A 10,856-nucleotide genomic window follows, 5' to 3' on the forward strand; every position below is an offset into this window, starting at 1 on the left:
GAGAGCAGGGGACAGCACTGGGCAATGGATTCCTGTGCCAGCTTTATCCACCACTCTTGCCCCAGCCTGTCTCATCAACTCATCCACCCTGGCTGGCCTAGGCCCTAACTTCCAGAGCACAGGGCCCACTTTTCTCTTTCTCCATGGCCAGTGAGGGCTTTGTTCTCTCAGCAAATGCCTAGAGCCCCTCAAGGCTCCTCAATGGATGCTCAGAGAAAGGCTGCCACTCCCCTTCTCTGCGCTCACTGCCTCCACTTCTGTATCTACAGCTCCCATCTCTCCAGTTGGGCTTTGAGCCCTATTTCTCCACTGAAATGCCTGTGTTGAGGTTGTGAACGAAAATACTGCAACCATATCAGTAAACAAAGAATGCTGAAACCAAGTCATCAGAGGCTGCTGCCACCCCCTAGTGAGGACAGGCCTGCAGCCCAGCCTCTGCAGCCACTCACAATGGTGCCCTCTGAGGGGACTCAGAATAAGAAAGGACAAGATACTGGCCCTAGATAGCTAGATGCTTGTCAAAGGAATGAATTCAATGAGCCCAAATGTTTGCTTCTTCCCATACATAGAAAAGAACTAAATTCTTTAACTTGAGATGCCTAGTTTTCTTTAGATAACAAGCAATCTTTTGTTGTTCCAACTACCTGGTCTTTATTGTAAAGCTCCTGTATATCCTAGCTCCTCCCCTAGCTCTTCGGAGCAGTTCCTCAGAGCCATCTGAGGGGCTGTCATCCCAGCTCGAGTCCTCCTGCCAAATGAAACATAACTCTCAACTTTTAGGCTGTGCATTTATTTCAGTCGACATGGTCATCAAGGTTTCTCTGTTCTTGTTCCATTTTTCCTGTTTGGCAGCATCCAACACAGTGACCATCTCTTTCTTGGAACACTTACTTCAAGAGACTTCAAAAAGACTATACTCTTTTAGTTTTCCTCCTACCTCACTGTTCCTCCTCAGTCGACTTTCCTGACTCCTTCATGTCTTCCCAACCTCTATCCCAGGATTAAGTCTGCTTTTCATCCTTCTCCACATTTTCTTCTGTCTTGTCTGGCTGTGTGGCTTTGGAGTCCATCTAAATCATGATGTTTCCAAAACGCTGTGCCTCAAGCTCCATCACTCCAGCTGCCTTCCTGACACCCTGAAAGTCTAAAAGCATCTTGAAATGAAAGTGGCCAAAGCTGCACCCTCACCCCCAATGTCCTCATCTCAAAAGGCAGCATCAAGGCAACAGTCTAGCATCATCTTTGGTTCCCTTCTCCTTCCCCCACATCCATTCCACAGTGAATTCTGTGACCCCAAGGCCAAATACACCCCAGATCTCCCATCATCCCAAGCTAAACCACCCCTCTCTCTCACTTGGAATTCTGCAGCCTCCTTGTCAGTCTCCCTGCCTCCCCTTTTGCCCTTACAATTCTTCCCAGGCAGCCAGAGGAATTGTTTTTTAAGTGTAAATCACAGCATGGCATCCCTGCAGTCAATAGAATGGCCTCCCAAGAAACAAAGCTTCAGATACTTACTCTGTCTTACTCTGCAGGAAAAATAGAGGCATAAAGATTGGAAATAAAGAAGTAAAGCTCTCTTTATTCACAGGTAATGTTATTGTGAATGTAGAAAACTACCAGAGCTGATGAGAAAATTTAGCAATGTCACAGAATACAGATTAATATATAAAAATCAATTGTAGTTTCATAAACTAGTCATAAAATAGTAATCAACTACAGGGAAATTAAAATTGTTTAAATTCTACTTCCAATAGAACCCCAAAACTAAAAAGACTAGGTGGGATTCAATGTAATGCTAGATGTTCTAGACTATAAAATATTGCTAAGAAAAATTAAGACCTAAATAAATAGAAAGATATGCCATGTTGATGGACCAAACGTAATCAAGACAGTATGGTGTTGGCAATTATATAGACAATCAATGGAAGAGAATAGAATCCAGAAGTATATACCAGTGATTTTTGATACGAGTGCCCCAGCAATTCTGCAGGGAAAGAAATGTTTATTTTTCTTGAAGAATGCAGCTATCTAGATATCCATATGAAAGTATAAATCTCAATCCTGAGCTCTCACCTTACTAAAAAATCAATTATAGATGGCTCATGGCCCCAAATGTAAAAGCATTTAAAATTATACAGATTCTAGGAAAGGGAAAAAAAAATGAAGAATATCTTTGTGTCTTTGGGATAAGTAAAAATTTCTTAGAGAAAACATAGGAAACACTAATCATAAAAGTAACTAATGATAAATTGAATTTCAAAAAAATGAAAAACTGCTCATCAAAAGCACCATTATGAAAATGAGCGGGTAAGCCATAGTGCAGGAGAAAACATTCCCAACTCATACCCTATGACAATGGCTGTGTATCCAGAGTACATCAAAACCTTCCACAACTCAATAATAAAAAAGGCAAGCAACCCAATGTTTGAAAATAGGCTTAAGACTTGAACAGGTATGTCAATGGCCAATAATCACATGAAAAAGCTCCCAACATCATTAATCACCAGGAAAATGCAAACTAAAACTATAATGAAATACTACCACATATCCATCAGAATGGCTAAGATAAAAAAGGCAAATAACACCAAATGATGAGGATGTGGAGTAACTGGAAGTCTCATAAATTCCTGATGGTGAGGGAAGGATATAGCTCAGTGGTAGAGCGCATGCTTAGCGTGCATGAGGTCATGGGTTTGATCCCCAGTACCTCTGTTAAATAAAAAGAAAATAATAAATAAGTAAACCTAGTTACCCCCCTCAATCAATCAATCAGTCAATCAATCAGTTGCTGATGGGAATGCAAAATGATACAACCACTTTTGAAATCTAGCAGTTTCTCAGACAGTTAAACATACACTTAATGTTATTTCCAGAAATTTTACTAGGTATTTACTAGCCATTTCAGTCCTAAGTATTTACCCAAAAGAAATGAAAGCATATGTTCACACAAAGACTTATACATGAATGTTCATAGCAGCTTTTTTCATAATAGTCAAAAACTAGAGTCAAGTAACCACCAAATTATGATATATTCATAAAATGGAATACACTTCAGCAATAAAAAAAAGGAAAGGACTACTATTGCAAAAGCATGGATAAATCTCAAGGAAGCAAAAGAAACCAGACACAAAAAAGCTATTTACTTCCATACTGAAATTCCATATAATTTCATTTATATGAACTTCTAGAATAGAAGTTATCATATCATCTATGATGATAGAAATCAGATCAGCATTCTGTGATGAGGGGTTACTGGGGAGTTTCTAAGATGATGGGATTGTTCTATACCCTGACTGGGACCCTGGTTACATCGGTATATGCATTCATTTAAAATGGTTTAACTTTACATTTAAGATTTCACTTTATATCAATTATACCAAAGAGTCAAACTTTGGAAGTTACTTGTTTGACCATAACAGTGACCAACTGACAAACCTATGGACTGTTTTTAAAGCCCACCACAAATCCAATGCTACTTCTTGTGGAAACCAAGGTGTGGACTCAGATGAAATGTGGATGTGGTCTGGAGGTGTTGGGTAAATCAGGCCTGGGAGCATATTGCATGTCTTCGATCTGATTATTCATCAGGTCCAAGCCAGGCCTTGACTACTGGACTCAGAATCTCAGTCCTGGAAAGCAGGAGTTGCTGTAGATATGTGCTGGGGCAGGTGAACAAAGACTGCCAGGGGATGAGGCTCTAACAGGGGGCTAAAGGCTTTCCCTCTTTGGTCCAGGACCAGATGTACCCTCAGGGTTGGTTTTGTGCTTGGGAGGTGGCCCTTGGCCCTTACCCAATCTGAAGATTTCTCAGCCCTGTCAACTGGTCCTGGAGTCAGGGGGTGATTCAAGTTTAGGGGTACGTGTGTGGCCTTCAGAGAAAAGGAATTCATCTCCTGCCTCCACCTGTTCTCTCTTTCCTCCAGGCTGGCTGCTGGCCTCTCAAGATTGTTTTCTTCTGGCTCCCTGGACCTTAAATTTTGATTGTTAGAAACGCTTCTGAGTAAGTGGCAGACAACGCTCAATGCACTGCAAAGGCCTTGGCAGGGCATAGGAGCATCTGGCCTCCTGGCTGCCCCAACCCTCTCTGTCAATCAGATACCACTTCCCCTCCCCTCCTCACAGTATAAATGGTCCAAGGCCCACCACTCCCTCCAGCTGAGTTGGAGTATCTCAATTCTTGAAGCAGCAGGTTCTGTGGTTATGATGTTCTCACACTGAATCCTCCTGAGAACCGTATGAGTATCATCGTGGCCATTTTACAGTGAGGAAACTGAGACTCCAAAGAGAGGAAGAAACTTGTCCAGGATGGTGCACAGCAGCCAGCCCCAGAGCTCCAGGTGTTTCCTGACACCAACCCCCCTTCTCTATACCAGGAGAGAGCAGTGGCTATAATCCTTGAGGATTATAAGGCTGAGGAAGGATTATAATCCTTGAGGAAAAGGGCTGACCTTTAACCTTCTGCAGAGCCTAGAATCAGCAGTGCCAGACCTAGGACCATGACATCCAGGTAACTGGACTCTGAGAATGAAACATCAGAAGCCCTGAAGCTGAAATCCACAAGCTCCTCTAGGCCTCTCTAGTCCCAATGCCCTCCTCCCTTATCCTCAAATTTAGGACTATATCCAGGGAGCCTTCTTTTGTTCACAGCTCCCACTAATTACCTTGAATGACCTTGGATGAGTCAACTGACCTCTGATTACCTTCATCCTAGAAGGCAGAACCTGGTTGCCTGCTCTTTTCCTAAATTTCTTCATATCCACTGCATCTCTGTCTCCTCCAGGCAGCCCTCCTATCTTTAAGTGGGCAGGATTTATTCCACCTAATTAGCTCTATGAGAAAACCCACTAGACCACCATAGTAACAAAAGGAAGAAAATTTACCAGGGTTAGGACCTGAAGGGCAGGTATGAGAAGTGGGGTGCCTATCCTGGGAAGAATACCTTGGGGACAACTCACCCCTTGGCAGTGCTCCCAGCCCAGGTCCCTGGCCTGCATTGACTCGTGGGCTAGAGAGAGTAGGGCCTTGTCTCCTGCTGGCTGAGATTATGGTACATGGTTACTGCTGAGAATCTCTGTACAGCCCACCCCCTAGGATCTCCCACTGGAGAATTTCCATAATTCCAACAAGATTGAACCCCTTTTATGGGAGCTCACTAGGAGGAATTGATCCTCTCTCTCCTGGGACCCAGAAGACAGGCCCTATCTTTATAGAATCTATCTCCAGAGGTGAGTTATATCTTATTGCAATTTCTCCAAGTGGAAATAAACACAGCTACTGGTTTTCCTGATGTTAACAGCCCCAGCAAGCTTTGCATCCACAGTTTAGTGAGTTCAATTTATTGCTAACAATAAAGTATTAAAGCCATCTCAGGGGCAGATGGTGCATTTGTAGATTTGAGGGCCAGGTGAGGGTAGTTGATTCACATCTAGCCAAGCTACCCTGAGCCCTGGGCAAGACCCTAGGCAGTCGGTAGCAGAGCCTATAGAAAGGCTCCAAAAAGCCCAGTTTCCTGGGGCCCCATAAGGCTGTTTACATGCTCACTTCTGTTCAAGGGAGGCTGGACCAGCACTCTCCAGGCATACTGCGCTCATTTTTGCTCCTCAGATATTTGAAGGTCTTTTCAGCCCCAGGGCCTTTGCACTTGCTATTCTCTCTGCCTGGGATACCCTGCCTTCTGCTCTTCTTGTCATTCATCCTCAACTGAGTGTCCTCTTCACAGAGACTTTCCCTGACCTTCATATTCCTGTTGGTTACCCCATTTTGGTTATGGACTCTGTCATTAAAGAAGGAGTTCCGTCTGCTTAGGTTGCCCCAGCCAATAGTCCAAGGAGGCTTGTCCACAGTAGGTACTTGAGGCCAGACCATTGCCTCATCTGGCTGGTGTGGTGACCAGCCCTGTGCCCCACAGTCCCTGGATACCTTCATGACCATGTAAGGAGGAGTTCTCTGGACGTGCCTTGGCTGCCTCCTCTGCCTTGCTGTCTCCCTCAGTGGCCTACTGACAGGGACCTGCAGGAAGAGAGAGGTCTCCAGGGCAGGTGGGCAGCTTACTTAGATGGGGGCTCTGACTGCAGCTTTTCCCAGGAAGACAGCCTCCTTTCTGAAGACTTTTAGCCTACAACTCAACATTTCCCAATACACCATCCAACCCCACAGTCTCTTGAGTGAGGTGACATTTTCCAGGATCTATGATATGCCAAGAGTTCTTCAGGGCATCATTCCTTACCTTTCAGTCTCATAATCCAGGCGGCAAGTGTCGTTGTCCTCATGTTCTAGTGAGGAGATGGGCTCAGAGAAGTTAAGGGGGTTGTCCAAGGTCACAGAGCAAAGCTGGAAGGGGGTCCCAGGCTTTGCAACCTAGCCCACCTTCCATCTCATCTACAGGGAAATGTCCTGAACTTAAACCCTGCTGGAAGGTACCTGGCACTCCCTGCCCAGGTTCAGGGGGCAAAGAGAATGGGAGGTTCCCCTGAAGGGCCCTTCCTCTAGCAGCCCAGGACACAGAAGATCCAGAGAAGGGACGGGCAGGCTTGTGACACCACCAGCCAGGCCAGGTCAGGGAAGGGACCCGGTAGGGCTGGGACTTTTTGGGCAGGGACAGCATTTCTGTTAGGGAGGGGATCATAGAGCCCCATGTTCTTGGGTTCAGACCCTGGCCCTGCCACTCACCACACATAGGGACCTGGGCACTTTATCCCAGTGCCACTCAAGCCTCAGTGACTTCATCTGCAAGATCGCCATAACCCCTGCCTAGGAGGGCTATTGGAAGGACAGAAATGTAAAGGAGGTCATGTATGAGACACTTTGGCACACTCTGGGTGCTCAAAACATGGGCTCCAAGGATTGGCTGGGGTAAACCAGGTCCAGAGTTGAGTAGGCCTGCCCCTCACCCTTCCCTTGGTGGGCTCTGAGCGCCCAGGTGGGGAGACATGGCCCATGAGTCAAAGTCCTGTCAACTGAAAGCTAGGCTGCCCTAGGGAGCGTCTCCACACTGGGGGCTACTCCCGAGGGCAGCTGAAGGGCCTACCTTGCTCCTGCACAGAGAAGCTATCAGGTCTGACAGCTGACTGGTCTCCCTGGCTTGCTGTGAACATAGCTGAAGCCTGGGGGTGGGAATAGGGGATAGTCTGCTTTATCCACACAGCCCCTGCAGCAGGGGCACGTTTTAGGGGATAAGGTAGGCTCCCCTTTGCCCAACTTTCTCTCAATTCCCCACCAGAAAGAGGAAAGCAACCCTGCCTAAGACAGCCATGCTCACCCTGTCAGCCGTGCTCCCTGGTTGGCACTCCGCAGCAGCCCAGCAGACAGTATAGGCAACTGTTGTCCACCTGTCCCCAGTAGTCTGGACATTCTGAGGACAGGAGCAATGGGAGAAAGAATAATCTTGAAGCCACTTTGCCATGTCAGAGTCCCGTCACGGAACTTGGCAAGCTACTTCATCATGCTGAGCCTTGGTTTCCCATCTGTAAAATGGAATCATAATGCCTACCTACAGGATTTGAGATACATTTTGTTAAGTGTCTAGTTCAGTGGTCTGTACACTTTGGAAAAGCACACAAGCTCTTATTCAAATCAAATCTCAGGAGAAACTCCAATATAAAAAACAGCTCTGTTGGAAGCAGGGGTGGAGGGCCCTAGGACTCCCCTGCCACACCCTGAGGGTCCAGGGAGTCCAGTGTAAAAAGATGCAACTATTTTCAGGAGCCACCTGAAAAGGCTGTACCAGTAGGAAGTGGACAGACTGACAAGCTAGCATCAAAAGCCAGGTATATCTCTAGGGGAGGCAGATGTGGATATGGGGAGGAGGGACTGTTTCACCCCTGAGTTCCCCATCCTCCAGGAGATGGGATGAGGAAATGAGGGACTTCCTTGCCATGGCTGCCTCTCACTCATTAAGCAGACTTGTTCTCCATATGGCACGTCCCACTCCTGCCTCCTTATGTTGCCTCACCCTTTACCCGCCAGCTGGAATGCCCTTTTCCCAAATCTTCGTCTATCCAAATTTGCCCTTCAAATTCACGTGCCACCACCTCTCGGAAGCCCTCTATGATTATCACCAGTCAAAAGCAGCATTCCTTCCTCTGACCTCCTCTGCCTAAGAGATTGAGGGCTGTCTCCCCCTCTGTAAGATGGGAGCATGAGGACTCAATGAGATGGTCCAGGTGATCCCGTATAGTCCTAGAGTGTAACGGGCACTCAGTAAACAAGCTATTCATTATGATGTTGTGGTCTTCCCCTCCACCCAGGCAGGACCACAGTTCCCTCAGGCTGTGGCACACAGTAGGCATCTACTAAATACTCACCAGGTGACCAGCAGGTGGCCCCATACCCCAATTAACCTGCCCTGACCAGGTGCTCTGAGTCCCAGGAAACTGGTTCCCTTGAGTCACTGGCTGCCTTCTCCTGATCAGGGGAACTGGAGAGAGGGCAGAACTGGCAGAGTCTTGGCAGCTGGGCAGACTAGCAGACACTTGGGCTGCATTGATGACCACCACCTTTGGGTTTGGCCACCCTTCCCCTTCTCCACTGAAGCCCTGCCCCGCCCTTGTGAGGATTATTCCTATATTAAGAGATAAGAAAACTGAAGCCCAGCAAAGTGCACTTTCTGCCTGAGACCACAGAGTATACTCCTAATCCAGGAAGCAATGGCAGCGTGTCTATCAAGGGTGCCCACAGCATCTGGCCCTGATTAATCATTGTCTCATTTTATTGATGGAGAACCTCAAAAAGAGGAACTCCCTTGTCCGCAGCTTCGTGTAAACCAAAACTCAGATCTGGCCCTAAACTGAATAATCCCAGCCCACCCCACACACAGGGTGGGAGGTGGGCTTCCCAGACCCTTCTCTGCCTGCTGGCCTCGATTCCAAGAGGTGAACATGCTGGCTGCCCAGAGGGACAAAGGGAAGAATTTTAACCTGCCAGGAATGGGGACAGCTGTGAGGACTCACTAGGGATGCAAAAGCTCATCCAAGGCAGCCAGGTCTGGAGACAGCTACCCGGGGCCTGTGCCCTCTCTGCATGCCTGCCAGAGAGAGAGAGTTTCAAGTAGGTCTGGAATCATTGAGACCCCTGCAGAGGTTGCGGCAGGGTGCATTTTGAGGCTCAATTCTGCCGCTGCAGTGGAGGGGCTGAATCGAGGGCAGAGAGGGGCTGGTGTGGAATAGCAATGAGCCAGGCCTCTGGAAGCCAGCCAGCACCAGGTTTGCAAGACAGAGAACTCTGCTGTCAGCTGGGTCAGGGGGAGCATCACTGGGAAGAAACCCCCGCCACACATGCACACGTACAAATACATGTGCACTCACACGCACACACATGTGAATACACCTCTTATGGGTTGTTTACCAAAAGCTCCCATGGAAGCCACATGAAACCTGTGCAAATGCCTGTATCTAAATAGGCTGATGTGCACGTGTAGCCCCTTGGCTTCTTAGCTCACCTGATACCAGCTAATTGTCAGGGTTTGCTCCCATTTCACAGACAGCCACATTGAGGCCCCAGAGTGTGACTCAGCCAGGCATCCAGCCTCCCAGGTCTGACTCGTGAGAGTTGCGCCTGATGCTAGAAATCAGCAGGGCTGGGCTTGTCCCTGGGCTAGTTTCCTCATGGGCTCTTGGATGTGGCCAAGCAGATGAGGGAGATACAGGAGTGAACTTCCCATCCTCTGCTAACTACCTCTGCTGCACACCTCCCCACCTAGTCACAGGAGAGGCCGTGCCCTCCCCAACAACAGCCAGGGGCCAAGTATGGCCAATAAGAATCCTTCCCTGGGGCTGGCGTGCAGACACCTGAGCAGATGCCTCCCTGCTGGGACTGCTGAACCTCTGGTCCTCATGTGGAAACGGTCCAGGCTGGCCCTCAGCAGAGGCACAGACAGGCAGAGCTGAGGGGCGCACAGCGCCCCTCTGTCCCTGAGGCCTGGTCCCTGCAGTTCTGCCTTTAACCCTGCAGTCTATCAGGCAGCCTTCCCAGCCACTGCAGCATAAATTCCCTCTTTGCCTTAAACCACATAATGACACCTTCTCAAGCCACATCCTCCTTTCACAGACCGTATCAAGCCCGTGACTGAACACGTATTTGTGTGATATTTTGTCCTTCTCCCTCACGAGTGTAAACTCCCCAAGGTGAGACTCTGTGCACAGCGTCCACTGCTGCCTCCCGTGCACCCAGCACACAGTCTCGGGCAGTGGCCACTCAGCAGCCAAGTGAAGGAGTCAGTCGGCACCTCTGCAGCTTTGTGACTAGGTAGAATCACCTGCCTTTGCATCTGACCTGTGTTTTACTGGGCAAAGTACATGTTGAGGGTCGGTCTGAACCACAGACTCTGTGAAGGCCCCAGAATTCATTTGGGGAGCCCAGGGGCCCTTCAGAAGGGTGGGCCGCCCTCCTTGAAGCCTGGAGCTGGAACCAACGTCCAGGAGGCCCATATGATGTTGCTTTGGAGAGCAGGCCTTTGGGAGTGAGACCCCATGGGTGGAGAGAGCCTGATTTTCTGGGTGGAAAGTCCCAGAGGTAGATTTGATGCTGGCTGCTTTTTTTCTGAGCAACTTCAGGTACTTCCCTCCTTCCTGACAGCTAAGTATGCTGGGGTGGCAAATGGGTGCTGGGCACGAGCCATGTACCAGGCACCTCACCAAGTACTTCACACACATCATCTGCCCAGATCCCCCAGATGACTCCCCAGGGTGGGCACTACCATCCCCACTACACCCTTGAGGAGTGTGAGGCGGGAAAGCTGGGAGACTTGTCCAAGGTCGGCAGGCTAGGAAGCAGCATCCTCAGATGTGCTTGCCTGCCCCTGCCTTCTAACATCTTCGCACCCTCCCCCATGCCCTGGGGGGAATTGAGGGGGAGGCGGG

Source organism: Camelus dromedarius, chromosome 17 (genome assembly GCF_036321535.1).
Source record: "Camelus dromedarius isolate mCamDro1 chromosome 17, mCamDro1.pat, whole genome shotgun sequence".
Classification (NCBI taxonomy): domain Eukaryota; kingdom Metazoa; phylum Chordata; class Mammalia; order Artiodactyla; family Camelidae; genus Camelus; species Camelus dromedarius.